This window comes from Rattus norvegicus, chromosome 6 (genome assembly GCF_021556685.1).
Source record: "Rattus norvegicus strain SHRSP/BbbUtx chromosome 6, alternate assembly SHRSP_T2T, whole genome shotgun sequence".
NCBI lineage: Eukaryota > Metazoa > Chordata > Mammalia > Rodentia > Muridae > Rattus > Rattus norvegicus.
This window is the reverse complement of record NC_141539.1, coordinates 73,563,294-73,590,489: the sequence shown is the minus strand read 5'-3', so window position 1 is coordinate 73,590,489 and position 27,196 is coordinate 73,563,294. Positions and strand designations below refer to the sequence as shown.

The following is a 27,196-nucleotide window of genomic DNA, read 5'->3' as shown; positions in this document are numbered from 1 at the left end:
CTCTTTAAGGGCTTCTACCTGTTTACCTGTGTTGTCCTGTGTTTCTTTAAGAGTTTTTTTTAATGTCCTTTTAAACGTCCTTTATCATCATCATGACTTGTGATTTTAAATCAAAATCTTGCTTTTCCACTGTGTTGGGATATCCAGGGCTTGCTGTGTTGGGGTAATTGGATTCTGATGATGCCAAATGGCCTTGGTTTCTGTTGCTTAGGTTTTTTTCCTCTCACCATCTGTTTATCCCTGGTGTTCACTGGTCTTGCTGTCTCTGACAGTGACTTGACCTTCCTGTAACCTGTGTGTCAGCACTATTAGGAGACCAACTCTCTCCGTGTGGGATCTGAGTACAGAGAGCTGTGGCACAGGGTCAGCTCGGAGCACAGGCAGAAACTGGAACGATCCTTCCCCAGAATTCTCAGTTCCTGTGTCCTGCGCACTCTGGACGGGTATGTCTTGGGCCAAGAATATGAGTAGAAATGGTGGTCCCACCTCTCTGGTGTGTCAGCACTTCTGAGAATCCAGGTCTATCCCAGTGGAATCTGGGTACAGAGAGCTGTAGCACTGGGTCATCTCTGGGCACAGGCAGAAACCAGAAGCACTTTTAAAAATTATATATGTGTTTTCTTTTATTTTCATTATTACATTTTATGTATTCACTTTACATCATCTTCATTGCCCCTCTCCTTGTCAGCCCCTCACACAATCCTCCTCTCACCTACTCCCTTCTCCCCTGAGAGGATGGGAACTCCAGAGTGTTATCCCATCCTAGCATATCAAGTCTCTACTGGGCTGGGCACATCCTTTCTCACTGAGGTCAGACAGGGCAGCCCAGCTAGAATACAACCAACAGACATGAAACAGCTTTTAGGATAGTCCCATTTCAGTTGTTAGGGACCCATATGAAGAGCAGCAAGTTGCATATTTGCTGCATATGGGCTGGGAGACCTAGGTCCAGCCTTTGTATGTTCTTTGTTTGGGATTCAGTGTCTAATAGCCCAAGGGTCTGGGTTAGTTGACTATGCTAGTCTTCCCATGGAGTTCCTATCACCTTTGGGACCCACAATCCTTCCACCAATTCTCCCATAAGACTCCCCAAACTCCATCCACTGTTTAGCTGTGGGTGTCTCTATCCATCTGAGTTAGCTGTTGGGTGAAGCCTCTCAGAGGACACCCAAGCTAGAATCCTATCTGCAAGCATAACAGAGTATCATTAATAGTGTCAGGGATTAGTGCTTTCCCATGGGATGGGCCAGTGATTGGTTGGCCATTCCCTCGGTCTCTGCTCCATTCCTGATTGCTGCATTTCTTATAGACAGAATAAATTTTGGCTTGAAGGCTTTGTCGGTAGGTTGATGTCCCTATCACTTCATTATTTTAGCATTTCAGGGAAATTCTCCAATATATATTTCAAGTACAAACAATTATATTTTCCAATATTCCCAAATATTTACTTAATAATGGTTTAGAATGGAAAAGACATTAAAGAATTTCAGTAATTGGGCACAATGAAAATAGTATAATTAAGAAATTTTAAATTTATTTTTATTAATCTTTCCTTTGTGCTTTGAGTTTAGCATGAAGAATTTTAAAGAAGAGATCAGAAAGGAATAATTAACTATTCTCTATTTTCTTGATTCTGTTGTTTAAAAAATATGTTCTCAGCAACACAAATATTAATTAGATGCTAATTAATTATTTCACCCATGAAACATTTACAAAACAGATATGCAAATCTTTATAAACCAACTTGCACTCTGGTGATGATTAGACTAATATTATATTCAGGAGCAATTCTGATAAATGCATGAGTATGATCTAAGCTAACATAGTTAGAACTGAAAACTTTTTCATTGTTCCTCTCTAGCCTATAATGAGAATGGCTTTGTATGATTTATATTTAAATTACATTTATGTTTTATTATTTCATTTAGTTTTTGAGATTATAGTTTCCAATTTGATATAGATCAATGGTTCACATTTTTGGTTTATGAATTCCTTAGAGAATATATTAAAAGCTGTAATCGTTCAACAGTGAAAAATGCATTATTCATATAAGGAACATCTACACAACGTTAATTTCTCAAAAGCACCTTGAAACTCATACTTTGATTGTCCATGGATAAATGTTATATAAGTAGAAAGCAAGAAGTAAGACTTTAGTTCTATATGAATATTAATGAGTATGCAATTGTCAACAATTTCTTAGGAAATACACTAATCATTGATCCATTAAATTTAAGAATTGACTTTTAAGATACTGTCCAACTCTGAGGAGATAAATATTAAATTTAACCCATAGTTGTGGAAATAAGTTGTTTATTCCTTATTTTAAAAATACATGCGTCAACTTCAATTCCAGATAATTACTATTTTCAATATTGTTTATCTTGAGAAACCATCTGATTATTATTCAGGAGAGAAGGCAACTTCACACAGCAGAGTAAAACTTTATTCAAATATTTTCAGAATTATTTTTATAGATGGTTGTCAAGCACAGAAGCCCTAAGTTATCTGGTATTAAGAAATCACTTTGTAGAAAGGTTGCAAAGCAACTGTTGAACATCTTTGAATGACAATTGAAAGTCATCAGCAGTGACATATCAATGCTGGGCAATTCCATAAAGTATCTCCTCAGTTGTAAAAGTTGTGATATGCAATATGTACCATGAATTTGAGATCCATGCTAGGTAAAATCAGGATTGCATAGTTTCCAATCAGATGTCCTCTAGAAGTCAAAAAAGATTAAGCAAAAATGAATTATGTCAAACAAATTTTATTTTCTTTCTCATGAAATGTAGTGGGTTAACTGGTGAAATTTGTACTCAGCAAGGTGTTGAAAGTATCTGCTGTTATCAGCTTTTTGAGAGAATAAAATGAAGTTACTCTGTCTATAACCAGAAACAAGTATTCCCTCTAGAATGTGGTTAGTCTCTGTATATGGTTCTTCTTTTGCAATGATACAAACTGATGAATTCAATAATAAGATGGATAACAAGTAGGCAGAGGAGAAAGTCTACAAAATAACAAAACTAGGACTTCTAAACACATCAGTGTAAGAGAAATTTGGCCGACTTTAACACATGTGAGATCATATTGAATCATAATATACATTAAGGAATATTGGACTTAGGATTTTGCTATAAAATTAAATGTCAGTGTTTGATTTTAATGGAGAGTTTTATGACATTGTTAATAAAAGATGTAACAAGTCTCAAATTCAAACTCAAATTTATTTCGTTTGCTCAAATACTTTACTTACTATGTTTTTCACTTGGTCTAATGCTTGAATTTTAAAATGCTTAGGTAAACCATTCAGAAACCTGTATTCTCTTGTGTTACACTAAATTTTGCTATAAATAAATACAGATTTATTATATAGGAATGCTATTTAAGTTTATATTGCCATATCAGTAGGGTTAACAAACTATTTGTGGTTGTAAATGCACAAACACAAAAAGAGCATACAATCTTAGTAAAAGTTAACCAAATATGTGGTTCAATATTTTTGAAAGAAGATTAGGGAGACTTAAAATAAAGTAAGTTTCATGAAGACTCCTTGAGAAGTAAGTAATTGATGTTTGGAATTCTTGTATATTTACAATATTTCTATATTTATAATAATTACTCATATTTGACATATGCTTAAAACCTGTATTAAAAACTGGATATTGAAATAAACTTTCCCATTTCTTCTATAAATCTACCTTTTGAAAATATACTATTTTGTCAACTTCTACACATTTGATGAATTAACCTTGAATTCTTCATTTATTCATACTTGATACTATCAAATGTAATCTAGGAATTACTGTATAAGTTATCAATCTCATATTTTCTTCAAAATAAGGCATCAACTACATTGTCCATGCCATGCTCCCAAAGGTCATTGTGCCAGAAGGCAATTTGAGGTATTTTACTGGGGATGTTGAAAGGCAAAGTTTGATGTGAGCATTCCTAACCACATGTGTTCTTCCAGTGAATCTAAACTCATCATTTTCTGAGCTTGTCATTTTTAAGGTAACTAGATGTCTTAAAAATATGATTTTGCTGAAATTACAGTTTTTTATTTGATGTTTACAGCATAGAGTAGGACTTTTAAGCTTATTATTATTATTAATGAAATAGGTGTCACTCCAAGAAGCTTTTGAAAATTACATATAAACTTTGTTTGGTTTATGATGACATGATAGTTATTACAACTCATACCACCTTCTACTGACAAGAAAATTGTGCACAAAAAGTCCCAAACTACTATGTCAGATTCCTAAAAAAATAATTTGTCTAAACCTAAAATATTGAGAGAAACGTTGCTTATACACGTTTGGAATAAAAGTGTTCTTAATTTTTAAAATGACAAGACTTTTTAGTTAAACCATGTCACATTTATGACAAGAGAAAAACTACTTATTTTGGCAGCTTGAGACTTAATGAAGCATTTAAGTATCAATACAAGGCTTCATTAAATGGAAACATATGGCAAACCGTATCATTATTTAGTTATTCAAATGTGAAGAACTGTGAGAGTTTAACAATGTAAATAATACCTAGTTCATGTATCACTTCATTACTGAGTTTCTGAAAATATTTAATAGATCATTATACATCTTGCCAATGCATTTGCAACTATAATAAGAATTAATTGTAGTGGTCACATTTTTCAAAATTTAATATGCGAACAAAAGTTTTAAATAAAGATAGTCTCTACTGGAGAAAGTGTATTTTCTGGACCCCTGTCACTCAGAATGTATCAGGAATCAAACCTTTTATTGAATTTATTATTCATAGGTTCGTGTCTCCTCTTCTAAGGGAAACTTTTTCTGTCTCTCAGATACCCTTTTAAACACATTCATGAATTCCTATTACTAAGTTGCAACTATCATGTTTTATATTTTCAAACCAAGATCACTGGCCCTCTTTCTCTATACCCTTAACAAAGATTCACATGTAATTTCCATATTGTGTTTATCCAAAGAGGGATGTTGGCATTTCAAATTAGATTAATAAATACCAAGAACAAATATTATATGGATGCCTCTGAGATATATATATATGTACATATATATATGTATATATATGCGCCTCTGATCTCTGATACACATATACCTATACATACACACATATAAATATATATGTAAGCACATACTCAAACCTACTTTTGTAGTTACAAGTGTCACAATTTCTAAAGCTTAATAAAAAAAACTTAAATATTTTGCCTTGTTTCTGTAAACTATTTTGATATACTGCTGAATACATACGAATGCCATATTTATGTATACATGAAAATAAAATATTATTGAGAGTCCTTTGTTACTCCAGGGATAATTATTAAATCTTAATGAAGCAATGTTTTATGATATAGTTTGGAATATAACTGGGTTGTTTTTAGATGATTTATATTAAAACTGAAAGAAAACTTGGATGGAGTCCAGTGGCTAATGATTATACTCTGCATAGTGTTACTGAAAACAGAACAACATTATTTTTTATTGAATATTTAATCCAAATTACTTTAAAGCACCTTAGAAAATGAATATAAATAGTGAATAATAGGCATACAATTAAATAGCGTAAAAACACAGAAGCATATTTTCCACTTGCACTGGAAATGAGAATGTATGCAATGATGTTTGAAATGAGATCCGGGACAGCTGCTCTGCAGGGAGAGATACACAATATTTCTCATGTGCCATGTGGAACAAGAGCTGATGAGGTCCAACCCCAACTAACCGAGATGGCTGGAAGCACAGTCCCATGGTCAGTGAGTTCTGAAATGGGCTCATTCACAAAACCTGAAAATATATTACTATAATGAAGCCAAAGGACATTTTCAGTCATTAGGTGGAAAGACTCATAACTTTTCAGAGTTTGGTGAAATTAATGTGTAAAGAAATTTAATGTTCACCGTTTCCTTCACAAAATGTTGTGTAACTATTTCTGTACGAAGCGATGCATGTGGCAGGGTGATAGATATGGGGGCATGTTTAAGGTATAATCTTTTAGCACCAATAAAATGTTCCATCGTGATGAACAGTATGGCTTTGGTAACAGGTTTGAAAACCAAGCCATTAAAATTGATAATTTTTGCATTGGCAAAATCTTTTTTTGTATTGAATACCTAATTTTTTCATGTGTGTTAATATCAATAGTGATAATGTTAATGAGGTAATTTTATTTCTTTTCTCATAGGCAGATTTCAAATCAATATTTTTTAACATAAAACTTTTGGTTACTAGTAATATATTGAACTACTATTAGATTTGCATATATTTCTGAAAATGTACATTATAAATTATAATCTCTGTAATTATGTTGGGCAAACAAGATATCTTTTCCAAGTGCTAAATACCAAATCCATGTTTAAATTTGAGTTAAAATTAGAAATCGAGGGGGGGTGGCATCAGCATACATGTGAAGAACAGGAGTCATATGAGGCATGTAACATGTACATTGTGGCAAGTGGGAAGTCCTAGATTTTAGGAATGGCAATTAGCTTAGGATTACTGGATAGTTCAGTATGGATATTGTAAAGTTCAAATCTTATGGTTGGTGTTTAAACTTGTCCAAGTTTCTTGAGCATCTCAGGTAGTAGATCACTATTGCGTCAGCTGACTTCATTCAATGTATTCAATTCCTGAAATATGTAACTTCTTTAGCCTCTCCATGGATTGAAATGTTTATTAGTTTTCATACTAGCTAGTTTTACATTTCCATGATAAAGGCACCATGATCAGGGCAACTTATAGAAAGAAGGATTTGAGCTTACAATTTTACAGTGATAAAATGGCAGAAGGACACAGCAGTATTTTCAGGTACGTTGTCAGAAACTGTAAACTGAGAGCTCATATCTTCAAAGACAAGTACAGAGCAGAGAAGAGAGAGAGAGAGAGAGAGAGAGAGAGAGAGAGAGAGAGAGAGAGAATACTTCAACACTCCAAGCCCATCTCAAGTGACATCCCAAGTGACACAGTATAAATATCGTCCAACAATGTCATCAAGTGTTCAATAACTTAGCCTGTACTCGTAGGAGGAGATAGGGAGACAGACTGTGAAGCAGAGACTGAAGGAAAGGCCATTCAGAGCCTGCCCCACCTGGGGATCCAGCCCATATACATACAGCCCCCAAACCTTGTCCTATGAATAGTTTTGTTCCCTTTTCTAAGAAGGACTAAAGCATATAGACTTTGGTCTTCCTACTTCTTGAGCTTCATGTGGTCTGTGGATTGTATCTTGGGTAATCCACGCTTTTGGGCTAATATCCACTTAACATGTGTGTATTTTGTGATTGGGTTACCTCATTAGTTCCATCTCTTTGCCTATAAATTTCATGATGTCATTGTTTCTAATAGCTGAGTAGTACTCCGTGGTATAAATGTACCACATTTTTTATATCCATTCCTCTGTTGAAGGACATCTGGGTTCTTTCCAGCTTCTGACTCTTATAAATAAGGTTGCTATGAACATAGTGGAGCATGTGTCTTTGTTGTATGTTGAAGCATCTTTTGGGTATATGCCCAGGAGTGGTATAGCTGGGTCCTCAGGTAGTGCAATGTCCAATTTTCTGAGGAACCTCCAGACTGATTTCCAGAGTGGCTATACCAGCTTGCAATCCCACCAACAATGGAGGAATGTTGCTCTTTCTCCACATCCTTGCCAGAATCTGCTGTCACCTGAGTTTTTGATCTTAGCCATTCTGACTAGTGTGAGCTGGTTTCTAAGGGTTGTTTTGATTTGGATTTCCCTTATGACTAAGGATGCTGAACATTTCTTTAGGTGTTTCTCAGCCATTCAATACTCCTCAATTAAGAATTCTTTGTTTAGCTGCATACCCCATTTTAAATAGGGTTATTTGATTCTTGTAGTCTAACATCTTGAGTTCTTTGTATATGATATTAGCCTTCTAGTGCATGTAGAAGGGAGAACATTCTTATTCAAACCACTGCAGCTTAGACCTGGGTAAGCTTTATTTCTTCTCCCCACAAGTGACATTTTAACTATTTCTTGTGTCATTGTAATAATCTGAATATATTTCTTTTTAAAACTTCCCTTAATGCCAGTCCCAATTGGGTATTGCATAGCTTTCATTAGATTCACTCCCAATTCACAATGCTACTTATAGGAATATCACAAGAATTCCCTCCTTTCTGCTCTTTCACAGTAGTGACCACAACCTCTTCACTAAGATAAAAAGACCTGTGTTTCCACAACATAATAAAGTGTACAGAATGATAGCCACTAATGAACATTTATATTTAGAGGCTTGGGCTCTTTGTTCCAAAGACATTTTATGTGATTCTATAATGTACTAATGTTATTAAAGCTTAGTAGTCACTCAGTGCACATTCTTGGTAAGAATCCTGCCTTTTGATCAATAATGAATTTTTGAACCTTTCTTTGTAATAGATTGAACTATTTGAAATTTGGTTATTAATGTTTTCTGCTATTAATGTTTTCTGCAGCAGAAGTAAAAGCATTACTTTATTCAAAGCTATTTGAAGATTTTAGTTAAAGATTTTGCTTGTTTATTGTAGGACCGGAGGAGGGTACTCATCTTTTCAACAAAGGTCCAGGGATTCCTATATGAACTATACCTGAAATACTAATACAGTAGTTATTTTATTACCCTATACTAGTGCCTGAAATTATTAAGATACTGGATATTATTATACTTTATACTGCTTTGAATTTTTTCCTAAGTCAATAATTTGAACTTACTCTCTGAGATTTTCATGCTTGTTATGTTGTGTTTTCTGATTACTCTAGCCCTTGCTTTATTTCTTCCCCACTCTGCTGTGTATAGACATGGATATTTTGTCTCTCTGTCTCACAGAATCTGATAGTTTCTAATAGATCAGCAATGAGTGACAGGATCCAGAAGCCCTTTTCTGTTCCAAAGCTGACTACTGGGCCAACCCCATGTGTGTGGGCCCAGTGCGAGTAACCACAGCTGCCATGAGTTTATGATTTTCATCTCCAGGTTGTACTTAGGAGATAGAATTTCATGGCCCTTCTGCCTATCTTCCAGCTCTATCATCTTTTCCTACCCTCTCTTCTGCAATGTTCCCTGAAGCTTAAAGAAATATAAATATATCTTAGTTAGGACTCAGTTCTCAAGCCTCCGTTATTCTTAGAATACTGTAAAGACATAACCTCTGCTCACTGCAAAGAGAACCTTCTCTGTTTATGATTGTGTCCAAATTTGGCCACTATTTGCTGTGATAAGCATCATGAATAAAAGTGAGTTAAGGAAGAAAGTATTTATTAGCTTATACTTCTCTATGACAATTCATCAATCTGGGAAGTCAGGCAAAATTCAATGCAGGAGTGTGGAGGCAGGAATTGAAACAAAGACCATGGATGACTGACTACTACTTACTGGAACTCTCATGACTTCCCTATTCTGCTTTCTTATACCATGCAGGGCAATCCACACAGAGATGACACCATCCTATGGCCAGGGCTCCACAACATCAATTATTAATTAAGGAAAGACCCAAACAATTTGCCTATAAAATAATCTGTTAAGATCCTCTCTTCCCAGAAACAAATGTTAGGTTTGTGCCTTAAACTAACCAGCACAGGCTGGTGGTACTTTTCAATTGGTATAAAATAAATAATTTAAAGGAGTTTGCTAATAGAGCAGTTCAGCTTACTAGCTTCAAAGTGTTTTATTTGATTTCATCTATGATTTTTCCCCAATTTTATAGTCAGATAGGCAATTCTCTTGAAGGTCCAATCATACCTATGTATATAAATTGAAGAAGCAAACATTAAAGAGTTATAAAACATTGTTAATTGGCTCTTCAACTACTTATGATTTATGATCTTTGGAAATCAAACATTTAAAATCCTGGACAAGTTTCAACTCAGGCCTGATATACTCTTGTACCTACTCTAAGACCACACAGGACTTCTGCTTTTTATTTGAAAATTTCTACCTGCCCATATGCTTTATTTTAAAACTGAAACATTATGAAAAGTAACACATCTAACATTATTTTAGGAAAACATTCATTGTAGTTCATTTAATTTGCAAATAATGTTAAATTGAGTCATATTGCATTTACAACTTTGTTTCAGTATCTCTAATACAATTCTATTTAGCATGATTTATATAGCTCCTCATAATGCATATATCCTTATTTAAATCTTACTATGTTTTTAATTGTTTATATTTATCGTTTCCATAGCTTTTCTGAATATGTTAAAGGTGGAAGTTTTGCCAAGTGAAAGGTAAGTAAAATGAATGGAATACATTAATTACAGAAAGCATTAATTTGAATGTCTGCACTGTATATGATTAGATTGGACTTTCAACCTATAATTGAAAATCATGCTTTACATTTTTAATATATTATTTTCTACCTTTTCAGAAAACCATTTTACAGAGTGAAAATTGTTATTTCTTTGGGTGAGAAATGTCTATCCTTAAATAAAGAGATGAAAAACATGTAAATAAGCATCAAAGAACTTAATACTAGAGACAAATATAGTGGAAGCATATGGAAGACTGCAAATTCCATCAATTATACAAGAACCTGAGAATATAGGTCCAGTGAAACTAAAATATCTTTATGTGACAGGTTGGACAACGAATATATCTCTAGATCAAATGAAAATAGAGAGAAAAAGAAAGCATGGGAGAGAAAATGATGAACAGTGAAGAATGAGAGAAGAAAGATGTCAGGGAGGAGGGAGGGAAGGCAGAAGGAGGAAGGAGAGAAGCACCTGTAGGGACCTCCTGCTTCTGGAATAGTGCAGAGATAGCCCTAAGCAATCCTTATAACTAGAACAGCTTGGATAGCCAAAGCCATCAAGGACAGCACTGCTAACACTTTGATTTGGTATTTGATTCTCCAGACTGATGTGCTTGCTTTGTGACACTCAATAGACAGTACTTTTCTATGCAGGCCTAGGGAAATACACTAGGGTTTTGAATTATAACTTCTGTTCATGACTTAAGGAAAGAAAATTAAATTCTTGGAGAAATATTAATGGAACATGTACCTAACAAAACCCTATACATAGCACATAAGAAATCCCACAGGCAAATAAAAAGAAACTACCTGTTGAGAACAAGAAAATATTGGAACACACACACACACACAAACACACACACACACACACACACACACACACACACACACACACACACATCTTACCAGGCACTGCTGTTAGGAAAGTGTAGAAGAGTAGCACATAGAGTTACATATCCCAACAGTGTATTATGTACAGTTCAAGATGAGCAGAAGTCTGGATATTTATTTTAATTTATAGTTCTTCAAAACCTCACTTTCCATGAACTTCTGTTCTTGGGATTCTTTGTGAAAACTCTTGCTGACAATCATGAGAACTCACTATTGTGTAGTCATGGTGGTCCATCTTCGATGATGACTATTTGCATCCATGTCTGCCTTTAAAATGTTTTCTTTCAGGGTTTGTATCTTCTTGCATTGCACATTGCTCTGAATGATGAGTACCTTCATGGTTTCAGCTTCTAAACACAGTGATATCTAGATGTTACCCCTGAACCTAGCATGAGGTACACACACACACACACACACACACACACACACACACACACACGCACATGTGTACGCCCATACACGCATGCACTCACACATGCATGTACACAAGTACACACATAGCCTTTAATATTGGAAGCACTGAATTAAATAAAAAGCATCTCACTTGGATTCTCTTCATTCATTCGCTTTTGAACTCTATGCATTATCCTTAATTATTTTACTCCTAAAATTATTTTGTTCACTGCCTTCTAGGCATATGGGCATGCTTTTTTCATTAATTTGAAGTTTTCACTTCACTTTGTCTTCAAACTCTAACTTATCCCTAGGGAATTGGTTTATGTATCACAACCTTCTTCTCTTACCCCATGTAGCCAAGCAAATAGACTTTCTGCTATTACCCACTGCTTATAATATGCTACTCATGACCTAAGCAACATATGAAGGGTGTGCTTCAAAAGCACAATGAGGCTGTCTAGCATATCTGAAGTCATTTCATTAGGACCTTGACCATATATTGTTGAGAAATTCATACTTATAACAATATACTCATTGAATGAATCAAAGAGAAATCACGAATTCAAGGCAAAGGTAATTCAAATTATCACTGCAGATAAGATTGAGGTTATGAATAAAACAGAAACACAATTCTTAAATTGTGAACATCATATTTAGATGGTTTTCTAATTTCTCCAAAGACCTCTGCAGTATAAGGATATCCAGTGAGAATCTTTCTTTTCTTCTTCCTTTTATTCTTGGATATTTTCTATTTACATTTCAAATGTTATTCCTTTTCCCGGTTTCCATTCCATAAGCCCCCTATCCCCTCCCCCTCCCCTTCCTCTATAAGAGTGTATGCCTTCCCATCCACCTCCCTTCACACCCTCCCTACATTCCCTTACACTGGGGGGGGTCCAACATTAGCAGGATCAAGGGCTTCTCCTTGCTTTGGTGCCCAACAAGGCTATCCTCTGTTACATATGGAGCTGAAGCCATGTATAGTCTTTGGGTAGTGGTTTAGTCCCTGGGAGCTCTTATTGATTGGTATTATTGTTCTTCTGGGGTTGCAAGCCAGTTCGCCTCTTTGAACCTTTCTCTAATTCCTCCAATGGGGTTCCCAATCTCAGTTCAATGGTTTGCTGCTAGCATTCGCCTCTGTATTTGACATCTCTGGCTGTGTCTCTCAGGAGATATCTATATCTGGTTCTAGTCAGAATGCACTTCTTAGCTTCATCAATCTTATCTAGTTTTTGTGGCTGTATATAAATGGGCCACATGTGGGGAAGACTCTGAATGGCTGTCTCTGCTCCAAACTGTGCCTTCATATCCCCTCCTATGAATATTTTTGTTCCCCCTTTTAAGAAGGAGTGAAGCATTTACACATTGGTCATCCTTCTTCTTGACCTTCATGTAGTCTGTGGATTGTATCTTGGGTAATTTGAGCTTTGGAGCTAATATCCACTTATCAGTGAGTGCATACCATATATGTTTTTCTGTGATTGGGTGACCTCACTCAGGATGATATTTTCTAGTTCAATCAGTTTGCCTATGAATCTCATGAAGTAATTGTTTTTGATGACTGAGTAGTACTCCATTGTGTAGATGTACCACATTTTCTGTATCCATTCCTCTGTTGAAGGACATCTGGGTTCTTTCAAGCTTCTAGCTATAATAAATAAGGCAGCTATGAACATAGTGGAGCATATGTCTCTGTTGTATGTTGGAACATCCTTTGGGTATATGCCCAGGAGAGGTACAGCTGGGTCCTCAGGTTGTACAGTGTGCAATATTCTGAGGAACCTCCAGACTGATTTTCAGAGTGGTTGTACAAGCTTGCCATCCCACCAACAATGGAGGAGTGTCTCTCTTCCTCCACATCCTCCCCAGCATCTGCTGGCACCTAAATTTTTGATCTTAGCCATTCTGACTGGTGTGAGGTAGACTCTCAGGGTTGTTCTGATGTGCATTTCTCAGATGAATAAGGATATTTAGCATTTCTCTAGGTGCTTCTCAGCCATTCAATATTCCTCAGCTGAGAATTCTTTGTTTAGCTCTATACCCCATTTTAATAGGGATATTTGACTCTCTGAGGTTTAAATTCTTGAGTTCTTTGTGTATTTTGGATATTAGCCCTGTATCAGATGTAGGATTGGTAAAGAGTTTTTCCCCAAGATGTTTTTTGTCCTTTTGTCCTAATGACAGTGACCTTTGCCTTACAGAAGCTTTGCCATTTTATCAGGTCCCATTTGTTGATCCTTGATCTTAGAGCATAAGCCATTGGCTACTATTTCCAGCAAAACTCTCAATTTACATATATAGAGAAACCAAGATATTCCATGATAAATTCACACAATGTTTTTCTATAAAAACAGCCTTACAAAGGATAATAGATGGAAAACTCCAAAACAAGGAGGGAAACTGCACCCTTGAAAAAGCAAGAAAGTAATCTCCTTGCAACAACACCAAGAGAGACACACAAACATATTTCCAACTCTAAGAACAAAACATAACAGGAAGCTGGAGTAGCCATTCTAATATCAAATAAAATTGACTTTCAACCAAAAGTCATCAAAAAAGATAAGGAAGGACACATCATATTCATCAAAGGAAAATCTACCAAGATGAACTCTCAAACCTAAATATCTATGCTCCAAATGCAAGGCGCCTATATTCATAAAAGAAACCTTACTAAAGCTCAAAGCACACATTGCATGTACACAATAATAGTAGGAGATTTCAACACCCCACTCTCATCAATGGACAGATCAGAAATGAAACAGAGACATACAGAAATAACAGAAGTTATGAGTCAAATGGACTTAGCAAATATTTATAGAACATTTCATCATAAAGCACCTCATGGTACCTTCTCCAAAATTGACCATATAATCGATCTCAAAACAGCCCTCAACAGATACAGGAAGATAGAAATAATCCCATGCATCCTATCAGATCACCACAGACTAAGACTGGTCTTCAATAACAACATAAAGGACAGAAAGCCCATGTGTACATGGAAGTTGAACAACACTCTACTCAATGACAACTTGGTCAGGGAAGAAATAAAGAAAGAAAATAAAGACTTTAGAATTTAATGAAAATGAAGTCACAACATACCCAAACTTATGGGACACAATGAAAACAATGTTAAAAGAAAAAAAAATCATACCTTTGAGTGCCTTCAAAAAGAAACATGAGAGAGCATACATTATCAGCTTGACAGCACAGCTAAAAGCTCTAGAACAAAAAGAAGAGAATACATCTGATAGGAGTAGAAGGCAGGAAATAATCAAACTCAGGACTGAAATCAACCATGTAGAAACAAAAATGACTATACAAAGAATCAACCAACCAGGTGCCGGTTCTTTGAGAAAATCAAAAAGATAGATAAACCTTTAGCCAGACTAACCAGATGGCACAGAGACAGTATCAAAATTAACAAAATGAGAAATGAAAAGTGAGACATAACAACAGAATCTGAAGAAATTAAAAAATCATTAGACCATACTACAAAAGCCTATATTCAACAAAACTGAAAAATCTGGAGGAAATAGAGAATTTTCTAGACAAATACCAGGTACCAAAGTTAAGTCAGGAACAAATAAACCATCTAAACAACTTCATAATTCCTAAAGAAATAGAAGCAGTTATTAAAAGTCTCCCAACCAAAAGGAGCCCAGGTCCAGATGGGCTCAGTGCTGAATTCTACCTTCATAGAAGACCTTTTACCAATACTGTCCAAACTATTCCACAAAATAGAAACAGAGGAAGCACTATTCAATTTCTTCAATGAAGCCACAGTTATGCTTACACCTAAACCACACAAAGACCCAATATAGAAAAAGAACTTCAGATCAATTTTCCTTATGAATATAGACACAAAAATACTCAATAAAATTCTTGCAAACCTAATCCAAGAACATATCAAAATTATCATCCTTCATGATCAAGTAGGCTTCATCCCAGAGATGCAGGGATGGTTCACTATATGGAAACCCATTAATGTAATCTAATTTATAAACAAACTCAAAGAAAAATATCCATGTGATCAACCGCATGATCATTTCATTAGATGCTGAGAAAGCATTTGACAAAATTCAACACCCCTTCATGAGAAAAAAAAAAATCCTGGAAAGTTCAGTAATTCAAGGCCCATACCTAAATATAGTAAAAGCAATATAGAGCAAACCAGCAGCTAACATTAAACTAAATGTAGAGAAACTTGAAGCAATCCCACTAAAGTCAGGGGCTAGACAAGCCATTGAGAATTTCAATTGCATAAATGTATACTTGATATCTAGATTAGAAGTACTTCATTAAACAGTGCCTCCATTTTCTTTAAAGGTGTACCCTCTGTAGTTGCCACACATTCTGTTTTCTCAACCATTCTCAAGATTCATGTGACTAAAGAGTTAAAGTGACCCTAGAGGTGCAAGTTTTCAATCAGCAGAGAAATCACAGATATCAATTTAACAACCCCTGAGAACAGAGCTCAAAGCAAACAATGGATTACTATGTGTGCAGTGGTATTATTCAATTGTTTTTCTAGAACCAAAATGTGACAAAGACACGGAAAACTGGAGAAACGAGAGTAAAATAATTGTGTTTAATAATTAAACACAGAATTTTAAGGCAGTGAGTAGGAAAAAAGAAAACCTTATAACCTCTAAAAATGTATTTCCTTTTCTTACTTCAGAACAGGTCATGTCAGATAAACAAAGGCTCAAATCAATGCCCATCTGATTGACTCACAGGGGACGGAACATGCATTGCAGTCTCTCATCTCTGGTTCTTACTGACACCTCCATATGGTTTACCCTTCACTGAGACCATGGAGTTCTGTTAATGAGCTTGAAAGAGTTGGCTGGGTAGTTGGCAAGAGTTACCTGCCATTAGCTATTTAGAGTTGTGTAAATGAAATCGCAGTCTCTGAGAGACCCCTCCCCCTTCACCCCTAAAATGTGAGTCATCCTCTCATTAGAGGCCTGCTTTCGGCAATTCATAATTACAGATTGTGTCCCTGTTAATCACTTGACAAATGATACTTCTCTGCCAACAGGTTTACTGAACTTCGTTTGTTTTGAAATCATGTCAAATGAAATCAGATGTGAAAGTTTGATTTTGGTCTCCTAGTTCAGTTTTTTTTTTTTTTGATGAATAACCTGAATGTTATCTTTTATTTGTTTCTCTAAAAGAACCCAGTGTAACTTGCATTACACAAATAATTTCACTTTGAGGGCACAGTCTTTGAGGCATATATAGATTAACACTATTACACTATGTAGTTGTATTTGTAGTGTTGTTTTGCCTAAGAAGACATTGACAAGATTTAGTCTATAAAGCAATGTGCTTTATGTTTCATAATTTATCTGTTTCTCAAATATGGTATCCTCCCCCATAGGCCCCAAGATTTGATGGGGAGTGTTGTAAAATAAAGAATACAGTGTGCTACAAAAAAGAACAACAATAACAAAAAGTTTTCATTGAGCCTGAAAGCATCTTCAACTTTTCCTTCATTTCATATAACAGACAAGAAATTATGGTTGTCTGGAAATCTAAGAATAAGAACAATAAAACATATGCCCAGCTTCATAAATAAGGAAAGCATCGCATAGTATGTAAGCCCAGCACGAAAAAAGCTCTGGCTATTCCTTTTCTTGGGGTTTGGGAGTCTGTGTGAATTTATATGACTCCATCACTTAATTTGCCATACTCTATCACCTGTATTTGGTAGCAACATGGATGTTTAAACAGAGAGTCTAAATTAAGCACACATTCTAACTTTGCAAATGAAGAATCCAAGTTTTAGTATGTATTTTAGGAGAAATACAGCACACACCTAATCTCTTTAGATTTAGTTCAGGTTGTCAGCCTTGAATGCGTTCTCTTCCTCTGCTTTCTATTCCATTTGTACTGTATATCTCGGTCAATTTTAATACTTAAAAATTGAATCCTTCTGATGACAAAATACCGTAGGGAAGAATTAATGATAAGGAAACTAGATGACTATACTTCGGTTTTCTTACATTGTAAAGCCTTCTGCTTGCAATTCACATTGAAGGGGAAGCTTGTTATTATCCAAAGAATACCAGTTAAGGTTTTAACACCTGACAATGTACAGTAGCCTCCCTGCCCATGTGAACGATGACATTAAATTCAAGGCTATGTTCAGGCAATGTGTTCTCAAATGAAACACAGTTTAAGAGATACAGGGGAGAAGTTAGAAATACTTAATGAAATTTTAGTTTGTTAAAATCAATTTGATACATGACAGTAACAAAATCAAAACAGGGAAGAAATTCCCATAGTTACAGGGAAGAGTGTTAGAAAGAAGATAGCTAAATTCTGGAATACTGAATACACTATAGAAGGAAATTAAGGCTGACTCTTTTGTAAAGCAGACTTATACTGAACCAGCTACCTCAAGTTCGAGTATTAATACATTAATGTAGTTTCATCTTCTTTCATTGGTCTATTCTGGTATATATTCTCTGTAGATAGGTTTGAAAAACTCAAGGTCTCAGAGATCCATAACATTTTGAGAGTCGAATTTAATTCCCTGTGATACAGGATGTAAAGTCACAGTTACCAAGTATAAGAGTGGAAATAGCTTCTTGCTCAGGGAACAGTCTCTAAGAAATCTTATTTGAAAACATGCTGGGTCAACCCCTAAAAGTTCAAATTCTTTGTCTAATTATTTTCTTTTCCTGGTCCTAGAATAAGCTTCAGGTTTATATTAGACTATATTAATCACCTGCTGTAGAGAATACTGTCAGATTGCTGTGTGAGAAACTTGTCTCATTTCTTCTATTTGCTTACATTCAGACTTTCAAGGGAAACTTTATAGTTAGCTGAAATTAAAGAACTTCTCATGGGAAAGAAATAAACCATAAGAAAATATTTAATCTTCCTGACTTGATATTACATAAGCAGTGATCACATTTCATCTAGAGTTTTAGTTTACAATAACTAGAGAAAGTAGACAAGGATCTCAGATTGACTCCTTTCTGTTTCATTACCCCTCCTCAGAGAGGCAATTTCTCACCTTGATTTTTGAGCGAGAGGCTTGTTTACTCTGGGTTAGTCTTCACCCTCTGCCTCTGACTGGTTTTCACCTATATCTATTATCACCACTTAGCCTTGTCCATCACTTGTCTCATCACCCAAAACCTAAGTGTGCCTCCTACGAGCAAAGCCTCTTCTTGTTTTGCTTATCCCTGAGTCTTGCATTCCAGGACCACCCTTGATATACAGTGGATGCCCAGGTTCTAAGTTGAATGGATGGATGTGTGCAGCCCACTTACATGTATAAAGTCAGTGTATACCATTTTGGAGAGTCATGCACATTTTTACTAGAAATGTGTCCTGTCTTCTCTTTACTTCCCTGGCTTCTTATCTCTACCACTTCTTCAGATTATCAATTCAGGGGACTGAAGAGATGATTTAATATGCATTGTCCTCTATGAATTTCATAGTAGAAACTGGTTCTGCTACGTAGCATATCCATGAGTAACCCATTTGCTTTTGTCTAAGAATTGAATTAGTCAAGAAATCAAGTTTATCTTTTATTAAATTCCCCCAAACAGAGCAAATTGTGTATGCTTCTAACATGCATTTTTAATTATCCAATTACATAGCTCTATTTTATAAACTTGACTGATGTTTTCTCAGTGTGTATATTTGTTTCTTTGCTGTTAGGCACTGGGTTAGAGTCAAGACTGGTATGCTCTTATTGAAGCTAGCTAGCTAAGATCCATCTCAGGTTAGCCCAGCCCTTAATGAGCTGGCTAACCCTAGTCAAGCTGGTCATAAATCTCCCCATATCCATGTCCTCATTTGCAGAATAGAGATAATATTAGTACCTGTACCTCAAACTTATGCATCTCAGTACTGTCATAAGGATTAAACAACTTAAGACTTGCAGCACAGTTGGAACGGCGCCTGGCACATGCAAAAGCTCAGTAGAGTTAGCTGTTATTTTTACAAGTATTCCAAATCCTTTCTTGAACAAAGTGAGACATAACAATGTTTATAAGTACCAATCACGTGCCAGGAGCTTGGTGCTCTGTGCAGTGCCCAGCTGACCATGAATAACATAGGATGAATCGGCCCCCAGAGGAAGACTCAGCAGCTATCAACTGAGATGCCTCAGAAAAGGTGGCCTCTGCTCCAAGCCTGCATAGTGATGGGTATGGATTGCAAGCCTCTCTTAACTGCTGCTGAAGAATCAGAAGTGTTCTTGAGAGTAGGGAGTACAGATGTAGAGGTCAGGTCTGTGGATCAAATGTTTAGTCTAGGCCAGATCTTCTGCTATTGTTAATTGTAGATTCTGCAAATTCAGACCTTCTCTGCTGATATTGAGAATCTTCCTTGGTTTGTTTTGTACTGACAAAGCCAGAGGCTACTCTCATACACACACACACACACACACACACACACACACACACACACACACACACACACTCACTCACTCACTCACTGATAGCAAGGCACCTCCTGTGACTTAGTCTGCCTAGCCCCCAGCACGTTTGAGAACCTTGCCTTAAATAGTTTAGTGTCTCTGTGCTGCTTCCCATAAATGCAGGAAGTGCCACTCCGCTGGAGGTCGAACCTTCTTATTGCTACCTGGTTTTTTTTTTTTTTTTTTTTTTTTTTTTTTTTTTTTTGCCTCACCTAAGCCTTCTCACTCAGGTCACAAAAACACAGCCTCCAGAAACAAAACCAGGTGTTTCTGAAACTCTCTTTAGGAGTAATTTATTCCATATGTTTATTGCTCTCTGTGTGAAATAATTTCAACAGTTTCTTTTTTTTTTTCCTTTTGTCACTGCATTCAAATTAACCCACAGTCGAATCCGATGGAGGAGTAACACTTTCAGAAAACACCAAGTCCTATGCTGAAAAAAGCCAAGTGATATTGCAGCCTGTGAGAGGAAGAAGGAGAAAAGCACAAGCAGTTGGGACTTGACATTAGCCTATGAAGAAAGGAGACTTCTGGAATACCTCTCCAGGGGTTGGAAGAGCAGCTTTACTGGAGTTCTGACTGCAGTTTGCATTTCCCCTGGGTGTCAATTTTATGAAACAAAGTGACAGTGACAGGATGATTTGTATCACTTGAGAGCTATGTTTTTTTTAAAAAAAATGATGCATTGGCAACAGCAAAAATTGTTATGGTAGGAATCAAATTGGTGCTTCCTTGCTGGAAATGGGGGAGCACGGTGTTTTTCAGTTTATTTCTGAGCTTGGCTTTTCAAACTTTAATTTGAGAGGGTGGATAATGGAAATCCAAATCCCTGTTAGAAGAGCACTGTGTTTTACATTTTTATTTCATCATCTCTATGAGCAGAAAGAAATTATTCTTTATACTTTATACTGTCAGTTCTAAATCTATGGATGGGGGAGGGGAGCGGAAGGAATGGCCTATGTATTAAATCAATGGATTCTGTAAAGAAAATAGCTATTTCTACCTCAGGGTGTTGGCCTACCTTGTGACCACGTTTTTTAAATCAACTTCTGTTAATAGCATCTTCTTATCATGGACCGGAGTTTAATAGCAAATAGCTCATTTTTGCCCATTTCTCAGAACATTCTTGCTAAAGTAATCAACATCTCCATTTTCATGTGTGGCTCTCCTGTTTGGGTGGGTGAGTAAGGGTAAGCTTCTTACAAAACAGTTAGTGGTAACCATTGTTTTTATTCAGCTGTTGAAACACATTGTAATGAAGCTTTATTATTTGAAATCCTATAAAATACACATCCTTAGAATCAACTGAAACTGTAGTAACTATGACAATAGTTATTACAGATTTATTGGACATTAGTTTAGAGCAAGACATTATACTTAGCAATGTGTGCAAATTACTCATTAGACTATTTCAGAAGCTCTGAGATGCATGTTGGTTTATTTTCTCCATTTTACAGATAGTAAAATGAAGGCATTGTGAAAGTGGCTGAGTGACAAAACTGGCCTTCCAACCAAGTCCATTTGCATAGAGAGCTCACACTCTCATTGTTAAAGTTGTGTGCAAAGTATACGATAATAACATCATTTCACAGATGATCCCTATTTATAATTGAATCTGGCTCATAACTCACTTAAAATGTTCCTTTTCGGCTGAAATTTTCTATACTTGGTGTCCATCCAACGGAGCAGTGGCAGGAGGCAAGGAAAATACAGCAAGTTCTGCTTGAGGCAGGAACAGATTTTAAGATTCTGTTTAGATTTTGAGACAGTCTGGAGCCTGGACCAGGATCCAAAGCCTGTTGAAAGAGAGTTGCCTTTTCATAACAGCATGGAGTAAGAATTTCCATAGAAACTTAACTCAAGCACAAAAGTTGACCTAGCTCTAAATAAATAAATACATAAACAGAAGAAAGAATGCTTCCTACTTGGTCTCTGCTGACATTTGGTCACAGACTCAACTGTATTGGGCCGCTGTCTTCCTGTCCAGGCAGAGGCTTAGAACTAGCAATGTGTGTTGATTCTTGCTCCTACTTTCCTACTCTTGGGCCTTGGCTCTGCTTTTGGTTCCCAGGTTAGCTTTTGAGTTGTACATTGTACTCCAGGGTCTTACTATGATAGCACGTGGTATCTGTCAAAATGGGAGAGCATTCATATTGTTTTTCTCCTTGTATACTTTACCTGTGCTACACACTTAGACTTTTGTTAGCTTTGATGTTCTTGTCCATTCTTGGCCTATGTTGTCTAGACTACTCAGAACAGAGTGATAGGGATGGTTTTCTTGGTGAGATGAACTAAAAGAACAAAATCTTAGATTATTGGGCAAGGCCTGACTGGTTTTCCTCCCAGGAGTCTTTTGCATTCTTGTGTCAAATCTATGTATATTCCCAAAAGTTATTTTGCATGTACTCTGCTCATATTCTAATATCAGTAGCTACCATTTTACTGGGCTGCACTCTGGCTTCTTATTGTTCATGACTGCATCATTACACTTACCAACTACCAATTTCTCATTGTTTTTGAGGAACATTTACTCATGCTACACTTTGAATATTCAAGAGAAGGAAAGTGTTCATTGTTCACTGTCCAGTGACTATAACCAGGACGTTATACTAAAACTTATTTCTATTTTCTTGACTGTATCTCATAGTAAGTAAATAAGTAAACAAAATTAAAAAATAAATAGAAAACGACTATTTTCTCATGCTTTCAAATAAAAATTATATTTATATTAATATAAACATTCATTTCTATCATTTATTAGAAATCAAGATCATAGTCTACAATTCTGAATATAACTGAACAGTTGATTCTTTGTTGAGCATTTATAGATATCTACTAACTATCAGATTTTAAATGAGCATTTAAGAGCATTCACTTTAGTAGGAGACCCTGGGATGCTGCCGAAGCAAGAAGGAAGGAATCAGAGTTGATGGAGCCAGGTAACCAAAGGGAGACTAACTAGGTAGATGGTAAGGTGGAGAGGACACACTAGGAATAGTTAATGATACAAAGGTATTGGATTTAATATGCAGGAGGTGGAGAGACATTAGGAAGTTTGAGTGATGAATGTGATCTGCTGTTTCTCTGTGTTCTGTTGAGAGCAGACACACAAGGTCAAGGACAGAATTTTGGAGAACTATTAAAGGAAGGTGGTGCCTGCGACTGAGCTTGGCACCTTCAGAGAGAAGAAAAGTGATAGGACTTTATACAGAGCTTGGAAACTTCACTCTTAAACTTCTGGACTTTGTATAATAAACATATAAATATTATATAGTCTCAGCATATGGTGTCACCAAGGATTATGAGCTTTGGTCTGGAACTTGTAATTGAGAACATAATTGACAAGAAAGATGTTTCCTACTAAATATATTTACTTAAAATCTAAAATGAACTCCTCAAAGCTTTAGCACTTGTGTAAAAATATCCATATATATTTACATATTTATAAGAGCTTAAGTACTTATCTCAAGAAGTATAAATAATCTAATAAGCAAAGCAGTTTATGTATTATTATACTTCAAGATTTGAGACTATTCTAATATTAAATAATCAATTTTTTTAATTGGAACTGAAAATAAAGCCCTGAATCAGAGCTCTGACAGTGGTTTTCTAGGGGGAACCATATTACCTCATCTTGGAAGAAACATGTAGCTCATTTCTGAGGGTATACGAACAAGGCAGGGTAGTTCTAATGTGAAGCCGGCCAAGGCATTTCTAAGGCGAGCCAGGCAGAAGCAAAACAAAACAGAAAACAAAAAAACCTGGGATCCTTCCAGGCATAGGACGGTACTCAAGGAGTGCCTACGCATGCTGTTGCATGGTGGAAAGTGTACCTAAGAAAACCTACCCTATGCCGGCTCACTATGTGATGATTTACAAAGCACGTGCAACAGGCTAATACACTGAGTATACTTTATTTCAAAATTTCTTTGGCTAGAGAGGCCTGAGGTAACCAGGCAGAAATTGAATGTTTGACAAATGTGTGGTGGTTTGACTATTAAAATCTCTGGTCACGGATTATAATGCAATGCTCCTTGGCGGGCAAAATGAAAAGCTATCAGAATAATATCTGCTTTCATCTGCTCTGATAGAATGCCGAGAGTACCCGCTTATTTGTGGTTTCTTCCTGGGGTGCGTTCTGAATCCCATAAATTTCAGTTCCAGGGAAAGCAGTGCTGAGGTGGAGGAAAAAAGCCCAAATTTCTCTTCTCTGATTTAAAAACTGTCTCCCACAGTGAGCTTCTCTGTTTGTCAAAAACTCTAATTGGTGTTTTCTCAACTTGCTGCTTGGCTGGTTTCTTTCTATTGATTTCATTTGGGGTTTGTAAAGCTGTATTTGGAACCCTTTCCAGAGTTTGTTTGGAAGCTCATTTTTAATTTTAATGAAAATGCATTTTAAAAAATGTATATTATACCACCCTGCGGATTTTGCTCAAATAAACCTGCTACTATTTTCAATGACTTCCAACCATTTTAGTGCCCCTCAGTCTCACTCACTAAAGGGACCCCTGTGCTACTCCTGGCAAAGTAACAAGATTAAGTAGAAAAATGAATGTTCTTCACTGTTTTTCAAGACTCTTAGCCAACAAAGAAAAAAAGATTCATTCAGGATCCAGAAAACAGGTTTTCCCACCTCAGTTCTGAGCAGCTTCCATTTCCCATTGGAAATCTCATTATTCTGAAGAAATCATGTCTAAGGCTATCTGCCAAGAAAGAAATTTCAAAACCAGTAATAAATTTAGGTTTGGAATTAAATACTTTGTATCCATAAATTTCAATACATTTGATGCTTAAGAAATATGTTTAAAACCTCTTCATCTCTATCTGTTATTTATTTTTAGGCAAGAGTTAAAGTCACTGCTATACACTCTAATATCACCCCCAAGTAAGCATTAATGTTAAAATTCCACTTACAAAACTTGATCCTGTCTCCTGGGATTTGCCTCCCTTCGGCCATATTTTTTTTCTTACCTTCACCATATCATGTCTTAGTCATTTCTATTATGTCAAATGTCTTGCTGTTCCAACAAACCAGTCTGACATCTAGATTTTCCATTAAGTAGCCCAATGTCTTGGCTACATTATCTGAGGTATCTCTGATGTCTAATCTCTGCTCTCGCACATACATTCCTTAGATCGGATCCTGCACAGGTTCTCACATGCATCGCTCAGCAACTTTTTCTTACCTAAACTTTTCTTCATTCTGCCACTACAATCTTTTAAAAACACACACTGGCAGGACATATGCCTTGTCTTTAGAAAGCTTACAGCAAACAACAGTAAAGAAAATAAATCATGTTCAAATTCTCTTGTGATGCACATTCTTTGCTGTTATCAAGCTACATTTTCCTCTAGCTGTTTCTTCTATGAATTGTCCCCAACTACACTGAAGGAAGTGGAAAGAACGTTCTACATCTAGTAGATTTTTATATCTCCATTACTTTTTTTTTATTAACTTGAGTATTTCTTATATACATTTCGAGTGTTATTCCCTTTCCCGGTTTCCAGGCCAACATCCCCCTAATCCCTCCCCCTCCCCTTCGTTATGGGTGTTCCCCTCCCCATCCTTCCCCCATTGCCGCCCTCCCCACAACAGTCTAGTTCACTGGGGGTTCAGTCTTAGCAGGACCCAGGGCTTCCCCTACCACTGGTGCTCTTACTAGGATATTCATTGCTACCTATGAGGTCAGAGTCCAGGGTCAGTCCATGTATAGTCCTTAGGTAGTGGCTTAGTCCCTGGAAGCTCTGGTTGCTTGGCATTGTTGTACATATGGGGTCTCGAGCCCCTTCAAGCTCTTCCAGTTCTTTCTCTGATTCCTTTATCATACATTGTTATCTAGTTATTGTAAGTGTGCAGTGAGTATGTGTAAGGACCTTGAACAAGTTTCAGGTAGAATACAACATCCACTGTGTGTCCCAGTTCCTGAGAGATCTGTCTTTATTCCTTCATTTCTAAAAGGGAGATAACAACGTCTATTTGTTTAGAAATTAAAGATTCAATAAAGTGATTATTTATGTAAGTTTGCTTAATAGAGTTATCCAAATGTAAGCCACTGCTAATTATGAAAAGTAAAGGGAAATTAGCAGAAGTCTTAAACTATGATAGTTTCTCCATGGTAAAACATAGGCTTCTTCACTCAAACAGAGGGAGCATCATTTCAATTGTACCTTATACATTGCTACCCTTTAATGTCTTCTCTTGCTTTGTGCTATATGACTCTTTGGTGGATACAATTGTCCATTCAATGTCATCTTTCTTAAAATTAGAGTCACCTGAGTGAGTAACCAGTATCCCTCAAGGAGTTCTTCTGATTGGCTTATTGATGCAGGAAGACATACCCAAGGAGCATGGCAGAAGGGAGATCATTTGCCATTTTGATTGCTCTGCCTTCCCTCTTGCTGCTGAGTTAGGGTTGTTGCTGCTGCTGCTGTTGATGATGATGATGATGGTAGTGGTGGTGGTGGTGGTGATGATGATGATGGTGATGATGATGATGATGATTCCTTGGCTGACAGTATTACTAGCATTTCCAGGCTTCCATCATTAACTGGGACCAGTGGCACTGCTTAACTGATTGGGACTGCTGGAACACCCAGCCTTGTGGACTGAGCAACTGGCAGTTTCTTAGCTTTTTTCTTATATAAAAGTCATTAAAGTACTACATTGACTCCTACAGTTATTAGCTCAATTCAAGGTGACTTTACAAGTATTTCTCTGTATACATAAATATTTTTTTCTATCAATTCTTGTCCTCTGAAACATTACATTCAGTGTGTCTACATGTTTCCTTCTATGCAACTAATACCATGTTTTAAGTTCAAATGGCTAAAGAGCTCTCCTGTCCATTTTTAATCAGACTGTACCAAAGGGACAAGAGCCCTGATCTACGGGGATGGAGATTCCTAGAGAACATTGTAAAACTTAACTACTATTAATGTTTCACTATTTTAATGTTTTGATAACCATCATTGCATGAAGATCCCATATACTTATGATTAGTTTCTTAGGGGGAAAACTGTTTTTATCTTTCTATTCTAAATAACTAAAACAAATGTTAGATTAATTTAAATTAATAATACACAATTGATGTCTTAAAAAGACTTTCCTAAGATTCTTTTATCCATAACCATAATATCTTGATCTTTAAATACCATGCTAATTTGAATGATAACTCCATTTTTCAGGTTTATGTTAAAGTCAAGGCATTGACCTCAG

General features: G+C 36.2%; 1 long non-coding RNA gene across 3 annotated transcripts in view; it reads right to left on the bottom strand.

The window, feature by feature from the left end:
• Positions 1–601: 601 nt before the first annotated feature.
• The window catches only part of LOC148005229 (uncharacterized), an 89,355-nt gene continuing 62,760 nt past the window's right edge, over positions 602–27,196 (bottom strand). For 2 of the 3 annotated variants that reach the window (XR_015623009.1, XR_015623011.1), the window contains 4 exons: positions 24,614–24,683; positions 21,612–21,776; positions 21,002–21,148; positions 602–2,722 (listed from right to left, as the gene is read on the bottom strand). This is a non-coding gene — a long non-coding RNA (uncharacterized LOC148005229). Of the gene's footprint in view, positions 2,723–21,001; positions 21,149–21,192; positions 21,777–24,613; positions 24,684–27,196 lie in introns of those variants that run through there. The other variant, XR_015623010.1, reaches the window with a different exon arrangement.